This window comes from Delphinus delphis, chromosome X (genome assembly GCF_949987515.2).
Source record: "Delphinus delphis chromosome X, mDelDel1.2, whole genome shotgun sequence".
NCBI classification, from domain to species: Eukaryota; Metazoa; Chordata; class Mammalia; order Artiodactyla; family Delphinidae; genus Delphinus; species Delphinus delphis.
The window spans coordinates 38,862,381-38,882,636 of NC_082704.1; positions in this window are offsets into that span (position 1 = coordinate 38,862,381).

A 20,256-nucleotide genomic window follows, 5' to 3' on the forward strand; every position below is an offset into this window, starting at 1 on the left:
GAGGAAAAGGTATGAGGGAAGAAAAGTCCAAAATAGATTCAGGAACCCGTTGCTTGGCCTGGAAACCTGAAAACTCAGAAGTCGGATCCTCTGAATATTATTTCCCGATTCAAAAATGTGAGCTCGATTACGTTAGGATCAAAAAGCTCTGGCATGAGCTGTAAACAGCTGGGCTCTTGCTATAAATTCCCTGCTGTGACCGAAGCAAAATGAAGTTGGGGCTTTTTCATGTGCATTTTTTTTTCAAGCTGCCAGAGAAAAATATAGCTCTAGAAAGTGAAGAAATGCAACTGCCCTTGTTAGACTCTATTTAAATCTATTTAAATCCAGAAATGGCACGTTCTTGCCAGTCAGACCTAAATGACTTCACAAGCATCCCAGCCGTGCCGAAAGGGGCACACCGGCTTACCAAAAACAAGATCGTAGCCGTGAAAGAAATGCCCACTTCTCTCCTCTAAACCCTGAACCTGGGCCGCTTACCGGCACCTTTCTGCAGTGCTCTGAAGAGGCCCTCAACTAGCTCGCCAGGGTGGCAGCCGGGCTTGGCAGGCAAGGAAAGACACCAAGGTAAATGCATCTTCCACCTCGCTCAGTAGCATCTCTTGGTAGCTGCCAAGATAGAGTTGTTAAGGACTTGCTTCCTTTAACCTAGTGTCTTTCTGGATCACAAAAGATCTATAAATAAGCCATAAATTGTTGAGGCATTCCCTGGCCCTGGGAGGAGAGGGTAGGGTGAGATAGCAGTGCCAAAATAGCAGTGCCACAGCACTGCTTTAGGCTTGAGGAAGGACTTAAACCTATGGGCCATTTAAAACCAACTGCCTGAAGGGAAGGGCTACTTTGTCAACTCAAAATATTTCGCCCAGGGACTTCCCTGGCGGTCCAGTGGTTAAGACTCCTAGCTTCCACTGCAGGAGGCGTGGGTTCGATCCCTGGTCAGGGAACTAAGATCCCGCATCCCGCGTGGGGTGGCCAAAAAGTAAAAAAACAAACAAAAAAAACTGCCCAACAAGATACTGGTCATATTCTTCCTTCATCTCAGTGAATTCTGAATATTGAGGGCTGTCTCTCCCAAACAAGCAGTTTCTGGTGACAATTTAAACAGTTTTCTCAGTGTAATATTACTGATGAGCTGGACCACATATAAATGATCCTGTACTGGTAGCTATCTTTTCACGTATCATACCTCACTTTTTCAGTTATGCTGTACGCTTGTGTAAGTCTGAGGTTGTGTCTTCTGCTTTCTATAGAAGTCCCCAGAACCTGAATGGCAGTGATGCATTGGAAACAATCCTTGGGAGAGCCGAGATCAGATCAAATCTTGGCTCTGCACATAGTAGGTCTATCACACTGACTCAGTTTCAGGGCATCTCTGGACTCCAGGTGGCTCATCTGTGTAAGAGAAGAAGCAGCCATAAGATGAATATGGAACCCCCTGGAGCATTCATTTTACTCAAAGAGGAATCTTAATTTTTTTCATTTCTTCATTCATTCATTCAACAAATATTTCCTGAAAGTCTGCCATATGCTGGGCACTGGAGACATAACAGTGAACAAGACAAACAAGAGTAGAGTAGGGGGAAAATAAATTGATGAAGAGAAGGTCATGCAGGGTTGGGAGGCCATAGCAAAGAATTTGCGTTTTATTCTACATGTGATGGGGTGGTTTCAAGCTTTCCATCATACTTTAAATAAAATCCAAATTCTTTAATGTAGCTAAAAGACCCTCCAAGATTTGGCCTATGCCTAACACTACCCTTTGTGCTTACTTTGTTCCATCCTCAAAGCTATTCCTTTCCTTCAAAGTATTTGCATTTTCTGTTTCCTCTGTCCTGGAAAGTTCTTCCCCCAGATCTTTGCTTGCCTGGCCCCTTCAAATCATTTAGGTGTCAGCTCACATGTCACCTCTTAGAGAAGTTTACTGTACAGCCATTGACTCTTTTGATTAACCCTTTTTGTTTTATCATGTCACTTATCACTTTTGAAATTATTTTATTAATCTCTTTAGTTGTTTGGTGTCTTTCTCATGTGATTGCAAGCTCCATGAAGGCAAGAGTATTTGAACTGTACTTTTAGGATCCAAAGCAGTTTGCCCAATGTATACATGAGAAAAGGGAATGTGCCAAGAACTGAAAAATTAAAACTATCTCTTCAGAACTTCTGGAGTATAGAGAAAGAGGGTAAGGCGAGGGAGATGAAGAGTGGGGGGAGGCGAAACAACTGCATGTTTAAAAATATCACTTTGGCTGCCAAATTGTAGTGAGCCAACAGTGTAAGACAAGAGACCATTTATTTGTTCAAGAATATGTATTGACCACCCACCACATGGCAGGTACAATTTGAGATCTCTCCTCGAACAAAACAGATAACGATTTTGTCCTCTTGGAGACTGCAATCAAGTGGGGACCAGTTATGTAGATAGGTGATGATGATGTCTCACTAGGAGTGAGGCAGTGGAGATGGAGAGAGCTGGTTGGATTCGGGATGTGTTTGGGGGGAAGGTGGAGTAGATAGAACTTGATGGTGGATGGGATAGACTGGACATCACTCCCTCCAAAGTTTTCCTTGGACCCCCAATATTACATTAGGTATCACAGCACCCCATGTTTACCCTATTGTTACATACCCTGTACTGTAAATATTCCTTCATTTAACTGTCTTATCTGGACCTTATCAAATTATGTATCAGAACCCATGGCACAATGCTTGGCACAGAACAAGTACCCAATAAATGTATTAAATTTTAAAAACTTAATGATAGTAGTACTTATTATTATTAAATAAATGTATTAAATATATAAACTGGGTCTTTTATCAGGGTAGAATTCATTGTCCATCCAGTGGAAATCACTTTTAGTCTGCTGTGGTTTTATTCTGGTCTTTGATTGATACAAAAAGTTCCTTTCTAGATTGATATGATAACAGCTTCTATTTATAAATTTATTTATTTATTTATCATTTTTATTTTTGGCTGCATTGGATCTTTGTTGCTGCGCACAGCTTTCTCTAGATGCGGTGAGCGGGAGCTACTCTTCCTTGTGGTGCACAGGCTCTAGGCACGCGGGCTTCAGTAGTTGTGGTGCACAGGTTTAGCTGCTCCACGGCATGTGGATCTTCCCGGACCAGGGCTGGAACCTGTGTCCCCTGCATTGGCAGGCAGCTTCTTAACCACTGAGCCACCAGGGAAGCCCAACAGCTTCTATTTAAACTATGAAAACATTTGTGCAAAGACTGAAAAATTACATTGCCTCATTATGACAGTTGCACCTGATTAAACATTACACAGCGTCAGAAAATTAAAAGTTCAAGATTATAAATGTAGTGCCAGGGAGCACGTTTATAAGAAATCAAATATTCAATCAGGCTGTTATGACATTTAAAAGGTCAGTGGCCAAAAGCCCTCCACATCTTTAAGTAATGGTCAATGCAGTTCTATAGCACCAGTCACAGCTCAGAAAATACTTTAGAAATAAATTGTAATGGAATTCAAATTTACGGGATCCCAAACAGCCACAAAATTCAACAAGAAATGAAGAAAAAAAATGTCACATGCATCCACACACCAGAGCCTAGAAAGTAATGACTGTTGCTGTTATTTTAAAAACCATGTCTCCACATTCCCAACTATAAATATCTAGTACTATAGAACTCCTCCTATTACCCAGTGGAAGATAAAAGCTGTTATTAGTGACTGATATTCGGTGACTACTTTCAAATCCACATCTCCATTATAAATGACTATGTATAAATGGCTTTGTGCTCTCCAGTACCTATGAGCCCCCGTCCAGAATCAAGAAGCGTGTGGAAACATGTGAAGTCCGATTGCAGTAGCCAAAACGACTCTAGAGAAACAAAGAGTTCAGTTAGGTGCCACTCGAATCTTCTACCCCTTTCTCCAGCCAAAGTTTTCAAAGCACTCTCCTCCCCTGTGAGTGACCATCATTTCACAGGTTAGGCAACCAGGAAAGGGATCATCTGGCTGTTTCCCAGTGTCACACAACAACTAAACTACAGCTGAGACTAAAACCCAGTAGCCCTGACTTCTGATCCAAGAAAGGATTAGGAACAAAACCCTGGGCTCTCAATAATCAAAATTCTCACATATCAGGACTTCCCTGGTGGCACTGTGGTTAAGAATTCACCTGCCAACGCAGGGGACATGGGTTCGAGCCCTGGTCTGGGAAGATCCCACATGCCGCGGATCAACTAAACCCGTGCGCCACAACTACTGAGCCTGTGTGCTGCAACTACTGACATCCATGCGCCTAGAGCCTGAGCTCTGCAACAAGAGAAGCCACCGCAATGAGAAGCCCACGCACCGCAACAAAGAGTAGCCCCCACTCGCCGCAACTAGGGAAAGCCCGTGTGCAGCAACGAAGACCCCACACAGCCAAAAAATAAATAAATATTTTAAAAAAGGATTCTCACATGTCAAAACATTCCCCTGAAAAATGCCAGCTTGTCTCAGCTCAAAGTACCTGAAACCCCACTCCCTCCACAAGGCATTCCTAGACTGATCAGTGGAAAGGGGGTGGTTTCTCCAAGTTCCTTGGAAGGAACTTGTCTCACCTCACAGGTGAAATTCCCATGATCCTATAGGAAACCCAACCTTATCTGCATGTGTGGTTTTTGACATTAGCTTTTCTGACATCTGTGTGTCAAAACCTGTGGTCAAACAAATGGACATCGTGCTCATTGAGAAGGACATAGCACCACTTCTATGATACTCCCACCCAAAATGCATAACCTGAAACTTACAATGAAGAAATATCAGACAAATCCAAATTCAGGAACATTCTATAAAATAGTTGGCCTGTACTCTTTAAAATGTCAAGGTTGTGAAAGACTAAGACTGAGGAACTATTTCAGATTAAAGAAGACTAAAGAGACACAGCAAATTAAATGTAATGCAATGAGTGATTTTGGATTGGATCCTGTATTTATAATTTCTATAAAGGACATTGTGCAACAACTTGAAAATTTGAATCATCTCAATATTAGAAAATAGTATTGTATTAATGTTAATTTCCTGGTTTTGATCATTGAATTATAGTTATATAAGTGAATGTTTTTGTTTTTAGAAAACACACACTGAAGTATTTAAGGATAAAAGAGCATGATGTCTGTAACTTATTCTCAAACAGATCAGAAAAAATATACATATTTATAATCATAGAGAGAATTGTGGAAAGGGGAAGTCGTCTGCCATTCCAGTAAACAACAAATCTTGCCCACCATGAAGCAAACAGCTACTGCAGTAGCAGGAAACCCCACCACCCCCACCCCTCGCATGGTGCGCCCTGAAGGGAATTTAGGATGTCAGGATGGAGAAAAACAGGAACTATTTTCTGGACACTGGCCCTAGAGAGTTACGATGCATATCTAAGAAACAATTTCAGTGAGCCCAGCCTCTTGCATCTTCCAATACACAGTAAAGCACTAAAGTGATTAATTGAGATGTCTTTTCTCTGTGATTAGCAGTAATCTTTTTATGTTCCACTACATGTTTTGTTTTTTTCAGCAAAATCTCCTATATGTCCTGGCTCCTCCCTTACATCTTCAGAGCAGTTCCTCAGAGCTGTCTGAGAGGCTGTCTCCTGGGCTACAGTCCTCTGTAAGGTCCCTAAATAAAACTTGACTTTTATTTTAGATTGTGCGTTTTTCTTCAGTTGACACTTTTGGTGATCACATGAAGGGACCCAGAGCAGACTTCTCTCCTTCGCCTGAACTCTATAAGGATCCAGAGGCTTGGTACCAGCAGAGGCCCCTTGTGCTCATCTGCCTCCTCAGAAGGTCCAGATGAATTTGGGTGAGTCTGTCCTGATTCTCAGATCTCCCAATTAGTGGCTGATGATCCTGAGTTTTATTTGGCAGTGTATAAAATGTACCTGCCCCCTGCCAAGTTGAAAGATACTGGGGAGATTTTGCTCAGTTGAAAGACACTGAGTTGGTTACCCCAGCTGAAAGATACTGGGAAGATTTTATTATGTATGTGCAGAATTTATACTTACAAGTACTTGCTTAACTGGAAATTAAAGGAAATCTTGTCCTAGCCCTAAAAATGACCAAATTGGGGTTCTTCTGTCATTCCAAAATTAATATTTTTGTGGGTGCAACTAGAGAAAACTGGCTTGATAAAACATCTTTTCAGAATTCTGACCTTAAAGGAACAAAAGCCCTTCCAGAAGAAACTTGTATTTCTCTCCTTGTGTCTTTGAGATGCAAATATTCTACCTGATCTTAGGCATTTTTTTCCCTCTGTTTTGGGAACTTGGTCTCTGCCCTTTGGAAGGTACGTATTCAGTGTATATTTGGCAGTCAGTTGAATAGACTGGGATTCTGAGCAGTCTTTTTGTCTAGCTGTGCCAACTCTCAGGGAAATTTGTCATAAGGGGTCCCAGCCCATAAGTAGGTTTCATCATCTTAAACTTCGTTGCATCTACCTGTACAACAAAGGCCCTATACTTTCTTAGATTACTTCTGGGAGTAAACTTTCTAGATCTTGTGACGGCTGCATCCTTTGCACTCTCTTGTGGGGGCGCCTATTACGCGATACTGGTTTGAGTTGCTATTAAGATACTACTGGCCAATGGCCAGACGATGGAGCCTTTCAACTGAAGAAACTTCTAAATTGGCAAATTTTTAGAGAGCTCTCGTTATAAACAGCTGTTCTATTGATACCTATGAAAAGGCCAAATTAGAAGGTAGATACAAAAAAAAACCCCAACAAAACAGAATGACTAACCTAAGAACTCCATTAGTTTAAAACAAACAAAACTGGTTTGGGAAGCCTTACTTGTGGTCTCAGCTTCCCCTGAGTGGCTCCTTTAGATGATAATAAAAACATTAGATTGTGAATTAGATTGATTAACAGGGGAATAAGAAGAAACTGAGGGGAAAGTCTAAAGACTTCTTCCCAACAAGGTGGAAATTTTAAAGGGATTCATCCCAAAAGGATAAAAATCTTTAGGTGTTTGTTAAGAAATGGGATAAATAAAATAGACATTAATGAGATTTTAAAACTTTTCATAAAATACTACCTAAGGTTGGATGGGCCAAAGGGTCCCCCTATTGGTCACCAACATTAAAGGGACCCAAACAAATCTGCTCTATTTACCCCAGCTAATATTTAAATATAAGAAATAATTTAGGTTTACTTTAATACACTATTAAACTATTTTACTCCATGAAGCACTGTGAGAAGGAGGTGATGCAGGGAGTTCAAAATAAACTTGGAAAGATTATTCCAGGGATGCTATGCCAATCAGCTTGAGAACTGGCACCCTGGAGGTAAGAATGCCATCTCCACACAAGTTGCCCTGCTGGATGCCTACCAACTTGCCAAGCACCAATGCCTATTCCAAGATGTTTGTCCACAGTACTAACTTCCATCCAGAGCCATTGCCGCAGTATTACATTTGGCCACTTGAGGGCGTGCTAAAATTACTTTCTCTTACTCGGGGATTTCCAGGCGTTGAGGAGAGAGGTGTGTGGGAGGTGTGAGTACCAGGTGTCTTCAGTTCCCTTTGAAGACTCCTGATGGGACAGAAAAGAGAAGGAGTGGTAGTTCCGACCTTATCAAAACTGTGTTGTCTTCAGAGTTCAGCTTTAGTGACTTCCGCTTGCATTACTGGCCCTCTTCTGCCTTATTGTCAGAGTGTTTTCTATACCTCTTCACCCCTTTCTCTTCTCCATATATCCAGAGCCCTCTTGGTCTCTTTCACCTTCCTCGAAAGGTTTTACCCAAGGCACTCATTCCCACTCAGGTGTAAGACTGATAATGATAATAATCACCAGAGCAGAATGTCACCGATGTAAGAAACTGATAATGATGATAACCATGATAGCAGAATGTGGCCCGTCTGAAGACAGATTTGAATTTTGACAGGAATCCATGCCTCAAACTATAGGATTAGGCTCAGATTAGAAATCCAGGCCTCAAAACTGGTGGAGGAGAATATGGTGGCCCATAGAAGCCTTTATTACACTCCTGGAATCAGACATTGAGTGCCAAAAGGAAGAGCCTGGTTATCATCCAGCTAGGCAAGGAAACAGGGTGCCTGGGATTTGTGGGGTTTGAGGAGGGCACATTTGAGTTTCAGGGCTGAAAACCAGACTCTAGAAGGGTGCTGGCTGTGAGGTAGAAAAGCAGATGGAGTGAAGAACAGTCACCACTAGGGAACTTGGCAAATCCCCAGGGTTATCACAACCTTAAAAAAGGCTGAATAATTCAACTGTAAAGCAAAGACTGCTGACTCTTTTGTAGTTTCCCTTCTTCTACCCCCCTAAAAGCAGAGTTCTCCTTTATTTTAAAGCAGAGAGGAAAGCTGGGTGTGATAGAGCAATCCCAGCAGTTAAGACTTCTGGGAGAACTGGTGGTGACGTGAGATTAAAGTCTATCAAAAGGAACACTCATTTCCTAGAACAATGTTCTCTTGAAACATCTAGTGTCTGCCACCTATTTTAAGAGAAATTGATTATCAATACCTCTGAAACCACTAATTTAAAAACTTGTAGACTTATCTGTTTATTCATTCAATAATTATAGGCCTGGATTTTAGATGCCCTTTAAGAAATTCTATTCAGGCCAGTCCGTTTTAACCTGTTGTCTCTGTGAATGAACTTCAGAAATTATCCATCAAATTCTGAGCCCCAGGCTGGTCTGTCTCTGCCCCAATTCCCACTCCCCAGCCCAAATGAAGTTGCCACTCTACCGCAATTTGTCGAGATTTCCCTCCAGTGAACCAAATCAATGTCTTTATTCACCCAAAATAGTGAAGATATATAGTGAAATGTTCTAGACCACCACCTCCTGGAAAGCAGGAGGTGTGCCTCTTTCATTAAGGAACCTGTACTTTGTTGTCATTGGGTTCCCTGTGCTTCATACATCTCTGGCACTGTGTATTTTAAATAAGTAAATGAGTAAATACATTTTTTGTGAGTTTGTGGTGTTTTTAAAAGGGTTTATGAAGTAACACACCACCCAAACCTGGCAAATACTTATCACTCACTCAACTCTGTAACATCAAATGATTATTTAAGTCTCAGTTAAAATCACTTTTCTAAAAATACAGGAAAGCAAATAGCTAAAATACTGCGAAAGTCAACCTTTAGAAATGCACTTCCTTCTATACTAAAATTTCCCGTATTATACACACCATACCTTCCAATTAATTTAAAATTAACTTGAAATAAGAATGCCCTTAAGACCCACAGCATGAATATTCTTTTATGCCTAAAAGCAGTGTCATGTTAACAAACAAAATCACCCACAACTTGCCTCAGGAGACCTGGATGTAAATTTTTGTAAACGTAAATTTTTATGGCTAAGCCAGGCTGGAGGTTCCTGTGCTTTTTCTTGCCCTCTCCCTCCTGTCTGCCAAGAGGACACCACTTATCTTTCAGGACTCAGCTCAAGGGATAGCGCTCTGTGAAGTCTTTCCTTTTTACAGATCTTCCCCCGCTGCCAGTAAATTTGTCCAGTACTGCCCTCTGCTCATCCCCCTGCTGTGCCACTACAGACTTCACCCCCTCACATTTGTCTGAGCATGCGTCTGTCTCCTCTGTTAAACAGCAGGCTGTATTTGTCTTTGTAGCTCCTCTTCCTGGCTCAGTACCTGGCAATCCATAAGCCCTCAGTACGTGTCCATATACTTGTATGTTTTCATAATTATGCGTTATATTCTCCCACTTGTCTGCTCCTTTCATTCTCTCCTCATAATTGATTGTACACCTAAAACATGAGTCAACCTTAAGACAGAAACTTGATTGTCCAGCAGAGGGAGCCCCAAAGCCCTGGTCAGTGCTGGAGTGGCCTGGCAGATTTCCTCTCCAAACTGCAGCCTTTCCCAGGGCTTCAACCTTTCCCAACACCCCCTTCCCCCTGCTCAGGAAAACTTGCCTATTGGCAAGCCCAGACAATGTTGGGATATAGATGGGAAGTTGGAAGTACAGGGCCAGTCACGGGGGTCCTTCCAAAAAGAGATGTGTTCAGTTTGTGATCTAAGCAAGCAGATATCAACACCAGAAATGAGCACTAACATCCCAAGTAGAATAAAAATTCTTGTTGTTCTTGTTGTTCTTGTTGTTGCTACAGATAACATGATTCGAGCATGGATTATATGTCAGGCACTATGCTAAGTGTTTTGCCTGTGATTTAATCATCAAAACAACTTTATAATGTAAAAGCCATTATCACCTCCAATTCACAGATAAGGAACCTGAAGCTCAAAGAGGTTCATGGAACTTGCCTGTTCATCTCGATAGTAAGTGATAGAGCCAGGATTCAAAATCCTGTTTGTTTCATGCAGAGCCCCGACACGTATCTAGTGTGCTATGCTGCCTTCTATACCGAGATGCCGAAAGCCATAATTAAAGGAAGAAACTGAGACCAGGAAATGTGGTTAAATAGGAAACAAGAACATGGGTTGGTCACTGGACAGTTGATTTTTTAAGAAATTTAGTCAATGCACCACCCAAAATTATCTCTCATACCACTTTTTGGGAAACACTGATTTTAAGTAAGGAGGAATTGTCTCTAGAAGGCCCCTCATTCAGTTACAAATATATAAACTCAGCACTGTTAAATATGCTACTGCTGAGTGTTTACTGGACTAATGGGCTTCCATGACTAGAGCTTTGAGAGGACAGGACACAGGGCAGGTGTCAAGATCAAGGGGAGCCTTTAAGATGCTATTGGGGAAAGTGCCCTGAGCGAACTAGAAAGACCTGTAACAAAATCACTGTGCTACTCAGAAGCTAAACCCAGGCTCCCATCTCCCAATACCTGATCCTGCTCAGAGGTCCCCATGCCCAGCTAGTCCAGAGGGAAAGGTGTTGGAGGTAAAAGTGTTGCACTTGTAATTGCCTCCATGTAAGAATTAGGGCGTGATATAAAATAGATAACCAACAAGGACCTACTGTATATAGCACAGGGAACTATACTCAATATTTTGTAATAACCTATAAGGCAGCTGTCCCCAACATTTTTGGCACCAGGGACCAGTTTCATGGAAGACAAATTTTCCACGGACGGGGAGGGCTGGGGGTGGGGATGGTTCAGGCGGTAATAGGAGCGATGGGGACCGATGTGGAGCAGCAGATGAAGCTTCACTCACATGCCCGCTGCTCACCTTCTGCTGTGCACCGGGTTCCTAACAGGCCATGGACCGATATCGGTCCGCGGTCCAGGGGTTGGGGACCCCTGCTATAAGGGGAAAAAATCTGAAAAAAAATACTGTAGATATATATGTATGTAAAACTGAATCACTTTGCTGTACACCTGAAACGAACACATTGTAAATCAAATATACTTCAGTAAAAGTAAATTTTTAAAAATAAGAATTAGGGCAAGAATGCTGGTATTTCACTTTCCCTTCTGATACTAGGCATCTGTTTCATCTCTAAGGGTAGCTGTATTGCTGTATGTCTCACCCCAAGGAGGTCTGATTTCCATTCGGATATTAATTCCTTATGGAGGAAAAAGCCAACAAGGAGGACCCCATATGTGCCCAAGCAGAGCACCCATGGAGGTGACTTGCGAGATTCACACACCCACTCTAGCAGACGTGGCAACAGAGCAGAGTGGAAAGTTGCCTGTCGAAATATTTGCCAACCCAACTGGGGTCACAAATGTTTATGCGGATGCCATAACCTCTGTCTCAGAGTGGTTGGAGATGTGTCACAGCAGCACAAATTCCTGCCAAATGCACTCATCTTGAATGGACCCTGAGATAAACTGTTCACAGCTAACCTGGCCTAGGAACACATATTCCAGGGGTCCCTCTGCCTGTCACTGTTGATGAAAAAGGAGGGAACTTGACCTTTGGACCCTCAGAGCAAGCCCACTGCTGCCACTTGGAAGGAAAGCCAGTCTTGGCAAGAGTATAACTAGCACATCACACCCGTGATCACATGGATATTATGGGTTAGTACAAGGCTACAGTTAAAAGGTGATGCCCTTTGAAACTGATTTTTTATTCACTTTTTTAATTCCATTTTTTAAACATCTTTACTGGACTATAATTGCTTTAAAATGCTGTGTAAGATTCTGCTGTATACAAAGTGAATCTGCTATACATATACATATGTCCCCATATCTCTTCCCTCTTGCGTCTCCCTCCCACCCTCCCTATCCCACCCCTCTAGGTGGTCACAAAGCACCGAGCTGATCTCCCTGTGCTCTGCAACTGCTTCCCACTAGCTCTCTATTTTACGTTTGGTAGTGTATGTATGTGCACGTTACTCTTTCACGTCATCCCACCGTACTCTTGCCCCTCCCCGTGACCTTATGTCCATTCTCTACATCTGCGTCTTTATTCCTGTGCTGTCCCTAGGTTCATCAGAACTATTTTTTTAATTTTATGTTATTGATTTGTTATACAGCACGTTCTTATTAGTTATCCATTTTATAAATATTAGTCTATATATGTCAATCCCAATCTCCCAGCTCATCACACCAGCACCACCACTCCCCCGCCACTTTCCCCACTTGCTGTCCATAAGTTTGTTCTCTACATCTGTGTCTCAATTTCTGCCCTGCAAACTGGTTCATCTGTACCATTTTTCTAGGGTCCACATATATGCTTTAATATACGAAAATTGTTTTTCTCTTTCTGACTTACTTCACTCTGTATGACACGCTCTAGGTCCATCCACCTCACTACAAATAACTCAATTTCATTACTTCTTATGGCCGAGTAGTATTCCATTGTATATATGGGCCACATCTTTTTTTTCCATAGAAAAATATATAGTTTATTTTCGTTAACTTTCTAGGTTCCCTATTATTTTGTGTTTAGCAAATGTACTTTTCCAAAGGTAATTTTGGTTTCGATTCTTTATTCATTGGAAGATGTACAGAAGCCATCTCTCTCCTTCTCTTTTCTTTCGGCCTTTGTTCCCCAGAGAAATAAAATCTGACACACTAGAAAGATATAGGGGACATGAGAAAGTCACAGCATAGGTAAGGCTAGTTAAATGCCTAAAACATACCTGAGATTTCAGATACCTCACAGTGTCCCTAGAATATGGTCATCAAGGAAAGTGCAATGACCCTGTGTCTCTTTCTAGAACACTAATTTTTTTAAATCTTAATTCCATTTTATTCAGTGTGTATTTATTGTTTTTTACCCTTTCTTGTTCGCAGTGAATTCACGAAAAATACGTAGAACCTTCTGTATTACTCTTTTTTTTTTTAATGGGAACATTTTAATGTGAATTTGATATTAGATGCTATGAAGGAAATATTTCTATATTTTGGTGCTATAGTGGTATTGTGAAGGGTTATTTCAGGAACTATGCTTTTTTTTTTTGGTTTGTTTGTTTCTGCTTTATAGTCAAGTGAATCACCTATACATGTACATATATCCCCATATCTCTTCCCTCTTGCATCTCCCTCCATCCCAACCTCCCTATCTCACCCCTCTAGGTGGTCACAAAGTACCGAGCTGATCTCCCTGTGCTCTGCAACTTCTTCCCACCAGCTATTTATTTTACTTTTGGGAGTGTACATGTGTCCATGCTATTCTTTCACTTTGTCCAACCTTACCCTTCCAATTCCCGTTGACCTCAAGTCCATTCTCTACGTCTCCATCTTTATACCTGTGCTGTCCCTAGGTTCATCAGAACCACTTTTTTAAAATTTTATGTTATTTATTATTTTATGCAGCAGGTTCTTATTAGTTATCCATTTTATACACAATAGTGTACGTATGTCAATCCCAATCTCCCTATTCATCACACCACCACCAGCAACACCCTGCAACTTTCCCCCCTTTGTGTCCATACGTTAATTCTCTACATCTGTGCCTCAATTTCTGCACGGCAAACAGGTTCATCAGTACTATTTTTCTAGGCTCCACATACATGCATTAAAATACGATAATTGTTTTTCTCTTTCAGACTGACTTCACTCTGTATGACAGGCTCTAGATCCATCCACTTCACTACAAATAACTCAATTACATTTCTTTCTATGGCCGAGTAATATTCCATTGTATATATGTGCCACATCTTCTGGGGTTTTTTTCCGTAGAAAAATATACAATTTATTATCATTAACATGCTAGGTTACATACTATTTTGTGTTTTACAAATGTACTTTTCCAATGGTAATTTTGGTTTGGATTCTTTATTCATTGGAAGATGTACAGAAGGCATCCCTCTCTCTCTCTTTTTTTCCTCCTTTGTTCCCCAGAGAAATAAAATCTGACATACTAGAAAGATATAGGGGACATGAGAAAATCACAGCATAGGTAAGGCAAATTAAATGCCTAAAACATACTTGAGATTTCAGACACCTCACTGTGTCCCTAGAATACGGTCATTAAGGCAAGTGCAATGACACTGTGTGTTTTTTTAGATCACTATTTTATTTTATGTTTTTTACATCTTAATTCCATTTTAGTCCATGTGTATTTTTTGGTATTTTTTCCTTTCTGGTTAGCAGTTAATTCTTGAAAATCCCAAGAAAATGGAACTACTAATTCTGTATTATATTCTGTTTCTAATTTAGAAAATTTATTGTGAATTTGATATTAGATGTTATGAAGGAAATATTTCTGTATTTTGGTGCTATAGTGGCATTGTGAATGGTTATTTCAGGAACTATGTTTTGTTTGTTTGTTTCTGCTTTATAACAAAGTGAATCAGTTATACATATAAATATGTCCCCATATCTCTTCCCTCTTGCGTCTCCCTCCCTCCCACCCTCCCTATCCCACCCCTCTAGGTGGTCACAAAGCACCGAGCTGATCTCCCTGTGCTATGCAGCTGCTTCCCACTAGCTATCTATTTTATATTTGGTAGTGTATATATGTCCATGCAGCTCTTTCACTTAGTCCCAGCTTACCCTTCCCCCTCCTCATGACCTCAAGTTCATCCTCTACATCTGTGCCTGTATACCTGTTCTATTCCTAGGTTCATCAGAAGTTTATTTTGAATTTTATGTTATATAGTTTTTTATACAGCAGCTTCTTATTAGTTACCCATTTTATCCTTATTAGTGTATATATGTCAATTCCAATCTCCCAATTCATCACACCACCACCACCACCCCCCTGTAACTTTCCCCCCTTGGTGTCCATACGTTAGTTCTCTACATCTTTGTCTCAAATTCTGCCCTGCAAACCGTTTCATATGTACCATTTTTCTATGTTCCACATATATGCGTTAATATACGATAATTGTTTTTCTCTTTCTGACTTACTTCACTCTGTATGACAGGCTCTAAGTCCATACACCTCACTGCAAATAACTCAATTTCATTTCTTTTTCTGGCCAAGTAATATTCCGTTGTATATATATGCCACATCTTTTGTTAATTTTTCCATAGAAAAATATATACATTATTTTTATTAAATTTCTAGGTTCCATATTATTTTGTGGCTAGCAAATGTACTTTTCCAAGGGTAATTTTGGTTCGGATTCTTAATCATTGGAAGATGTACAGAAACCGTCTCACTCTCTCTCTTTTTTATCAGCCTTTGTTGCCCAGAAAATTGAATCTGACATACTAGAAAGGTATAGGGTACATTAGAAAGTCACAGCATAGGTAAGGCTAGTTAAATGCCTAAAACATACGTGAGATTTCACATACCTCACAGTGTCCCTATAATATGGTCATCAAGGAAAATGTATTGACCCTTTCTCTTTTTTTAACCACTATTTTTTATTTTACATCTTAATTCCATATTATTCCATATATTGTTTTTTTTCCCTTTCTTCTTAGCAGTTAAGTCACGACAATCCAAGAAAATAAAGTACAAATGCTATATTACTCTTTTTTTTAATTGGGAATATTTTAATGTGAATTTGATATTCGAGGCTATTAAGGAAATATTTCTATATTTGGGTGCTACAGTGGTAATGTGAATGGTTATTTCAGGAACTATGCCTTTTTTTTTCTTTCTGCTTTATAACAAAGTGAATCCGCTATACATATACATATATCCCCATATCTCTTCCCTCTTGCATCTCCCTCCCTCCCACTATCCCTATGCCACCCCTCTAGGTGGTCACAAAAGGCTGAGCTGGTCTCCATGTGCTATGCAACTGCTTCCCACTAGCTTTCTATTTTACATTTCGTACTGTATATATGTCCATGGTACTCTTTCACTTCGACCCAGCTTACCCTTCCCCCTCCCCGTGACCTCAAGTCCATTCTCTACATCTGCATCTTTATTCCTGTCCTGTCCCTAGGTACATCAGAAGCTTTTTTTTTGAATTTTATGTTATTTATTTTTTCTACAGCAGGTGCTTATTAGTTATTCATTTTATATTTATTAGTGTATATATGTCAATCCCAATCTCCCAATTCATCACACCACCACAAACAACTCCAGGCCACTTTCCCCGCTTGGTGTCCATACGTTTCTTCTCTACATCTGTGTCTCAATATCTGTGCTGCAAACTGGTTCATCTGTACATTTTTCTAGGTTCCACTTATATGCATTAAAATACGAGAATTGTTTCTCTCTTTCTGACTGACTTCACTGTGTATGACAGGCTCTAGATCGATCAACCTCACTACAAGTAACTCAATTTCATTTCTTTTTAGGGCCGAGTAATATTCCATTGTATATATGTGCCACATGTTCTTTTCTTTTTTTCTTTCCAAGGAAAAATATACAGTTTATTTTCATTAGATTTCTATATTACACATTATATTGTGTTTATCAAATGTACTTTTCCAATGGTAATTTTGGTTTGGATTCTTTATTCATTGCAACATGTATAGAAGCCATCTCTCTTTTTATTGGCCTTTGATCCCCAGAGAAATAAAATCTGACATCTCTCTTTTTATTGGCCTTTGATCCCCAGAGAAATAAAATCTGACATACTACAAAGATATAGGGGACATTAGAAAGTCACAGCAAACGTAAGGCAGGCTAAATGCCTAAAACATACTTGACATTTCAAACACCTCAAGTGTCCTTAAAATATGGTCATCAAGGAAAGGGCAAACACCCTGTGTCTTCTTTTACACCACTTTTTTTTTTTTACACCTTAATTCCATTTTATTCCATGTGTACTTTTTGTTTTTTCCCTTTCTTGTTCGCAGTGAAAACACGAATATCCATATAACATGGAAGTACTAACTTTGTATTATTATTTTTTTTAATTCGGAACATTTTAATGTGAATTTGATATTAGATGCTATGAAGGAAATATTTCTATATTTTGGTGCTATAGTGGTATTGTGAAAGGTTATTTCAGGAACTATGCTTTTTTTTTTTTTTTTTAGTTTCTGCTTTATAACAAAGTGAATCAGCTATACATATACATATATCCCCATATCCCTTTCCTCTTTCATCTCCCTCCATCCCACCCTCGAGATTCCACCCCTCTAGGTGGTCACAAAGCACTGAGCTGATCTCCCTGTGCTATGTGGCTGCTTCCCATTAGCTAGCTATTTTATATTTGGTAGTGTACAAGTGTCCATGCTACTCTTTCACTTAATCCCACCTTACTCTTCCCCTCCCGGTGACCACAAGTCCATTCTCTACGTCTGTGTCTTTATTCCTGTCCTGTCCCTAGGTTCATCAGAACTATTTCTTTAAATTTTATGTTATATATTTTTTATACAGCAGGTTCTTATTAGTTATTCATTTTATACATATTAGTGTAAATATCTTAATTCCAATCTCCCAGTTCATCACACCACCACCACAACCCCCCACCACTTTACCCCCTTGGTGTCCATAAGTTGTTCTCTATATCTGTGTCTCAATTTCTGCCCTGCAAACCAGTTCATATATACCATTTTTCTAGGTTCCACATATATGCGTTAATATACGATAATTGTTTTTCTCTTTCTGACTTACTTCACTCTGTATGACAGGCTCTAGGTCCATGCACCTCACTACGAATAACTCAATTTCATTTCCTTTTATGGCCGAGTAATATTCCATTTTATATATGTGCCAGATCTTGGTTTTTTTCCATAAAAACATATATACTTTATTTTCATTAACTTTCTAGTTTCCATATTATTCTGTGTATAAGAAATTTACTTTTCCAATGGTAATTTTGGCCTAGATTCTTTAAACATTGGAAGACGTACAGAAGCCATTACAATCTCTCTTATTGTTCGGCCTTTATTCCCCAGAGAAATAAAACCTGACATTCTAGAAGGATATAGGGGACATGAGAAAGTCACATCATAGGTAAGGCTAGTTAAATGCCCAAAACATACTAGAGATTTCACATACCTCACAGTGTCCCTAGAATATGGTCATCAAAGACAGGGTAATGACCCTGTGTCTTTTTTTTAACAACTATTTTTCTTTTTACATCTTAATTCCATATTATTCCATGTGTATTTTTGGGTTTTTCCCTGTCTTGTTATCAGTTAAGTCAGGAATATCCGTAGAAAATGGAAGTACTAATTCAGTATTACTCTTCTTTTTCTTTTAAGTGGGAACATTTTAATGTGAATTCAATATTGGATGCTATGAAGGAAGTATTTCTATATTTTGGTGCTATAGTGGTATTGTGAATGGTTATGTCAGGAACTATGCTTTGTTTTTTGTTTTTTGGTTTTTTTTTAGTTTCTGCTTTATAACAAAGTGAATCAGCTATACATATACATATATCCCCATATCTCTTCACTCTTGCATCTCCCTTCCTCCCACACTCGCTATCCCACTACTCTAGGTGGTCACAAAGCACCGAGCTGATCTCCCTGTGCTCTGCAGCTGCTTCCCACTAGCCAGCTATTTTACATTTGGTAGTGTACATGTGTCCATGCTACTCTTTCACTTCGTCCCTCCTTATACTTCCCCCTCCCCGTGACCTCAAGTCCATTCTCTACGTCTCCATCCTTATTCCTCTGCTCTCCCTAGGTTCATCAGAACTATTTTTTTTAAATTTTATGTTATATATATTTTTTATACTGCAGGTTCTTATTAGTTAACCATTTTATACATAATGGTGTATATATCTCAATCCAAATCTCCCAATTCATCACACCACCACCACCACCACCCTGCCACTTTCCTCCCTTGCTGTGCGTACATTTGTTCTCTATGTCTCCGTCTCAATTTCTGCCCTGAAACCTGGTTCCTCTCCACCGTTTTTCTAAGTTCCACATATCTGTGTTAATTGTTTTCCTCTTTCTGACTTACTTCACTCTGTATAACAGGCTCTAGGTCCATCCACCTCAATACCAATAGCTCAATATCATTTGTTTTTATGGCCGAGTAATATTCTATTGTATATATGTGCCACATCATTTTTTTCCATACAAAAATGTATAGTTTATTTTCATTAACTTTTTGGGTTCCATATTATTTTGTGCTTAGCAAATGTACTTTTCCAACGGTAATTTTGGTTTGGATTCTTTACTCATTGGAGGATGTACAGAAGGCGTCTCCCTCTCTCTATTTTTTTTCAGCCTTTGTTCCCCACAGAAATAAAATCTGACATACTACAAAGATATAGGGGACATGAGAAAGTCACAGCATAGGTAAGGCTAGTTAAATGCCTAAAACAGACTTGAGATTTCAGATACCTCAATGTGTCCCTAGAATATGGTCATTAAGGAAAGTGCAGTGACCCTGTGTCTCTTTCTAGAACACTAATTATTTATCTTTTCACATCTTAATTCCATGTGTATGTTTTGCTTTTTCCCTTTCCTGATCGCAATTAACTCACGAAAAACCATTAAACATGGAAGTACTAATTCTGTATTACTCTTTTTTTTAATTGGGAATATTTTAATATGAATTTGATATTAGATGCTATGAAGGAAGTATTTCTATACTTTGGTGCTATACTGGAATTGTGAACGGTTATTACAGGAACTATGCTTACTTATTTTTTCTTCATTTATAACAAAGTGTACCAGCTATGCATACATATATATATATATATATATATATATTCTCATATCTCTTCCCTCTTATGTCTCCCTCCCTCCCAAACTCCCTACCCCACTCCTCTATGTGGTCACAAAGCACTGAGCTGATCTGCCCAGGCAATGCAACTGCTTCCCACTTGCTATCTGTTTTACATTTGGTAGTGTATATATGTCCATGCTACTCTTTCACTTCGTCCCACCTTACCCTTCCCTCTCCTCGTGACCTCAAGTCCATTCTCTACTTCTACGTCTTTATTCCTATCTTGTCCCTAGGTTCATCAGAAGATTTTTTTTGAATTTTATGTTATATATATTTTTATACAGCAGGTTCTTATTAGTTAACCATTTTATACATAATGGTGTATATATCTCAATCCAAATCTCCCAACTCATCA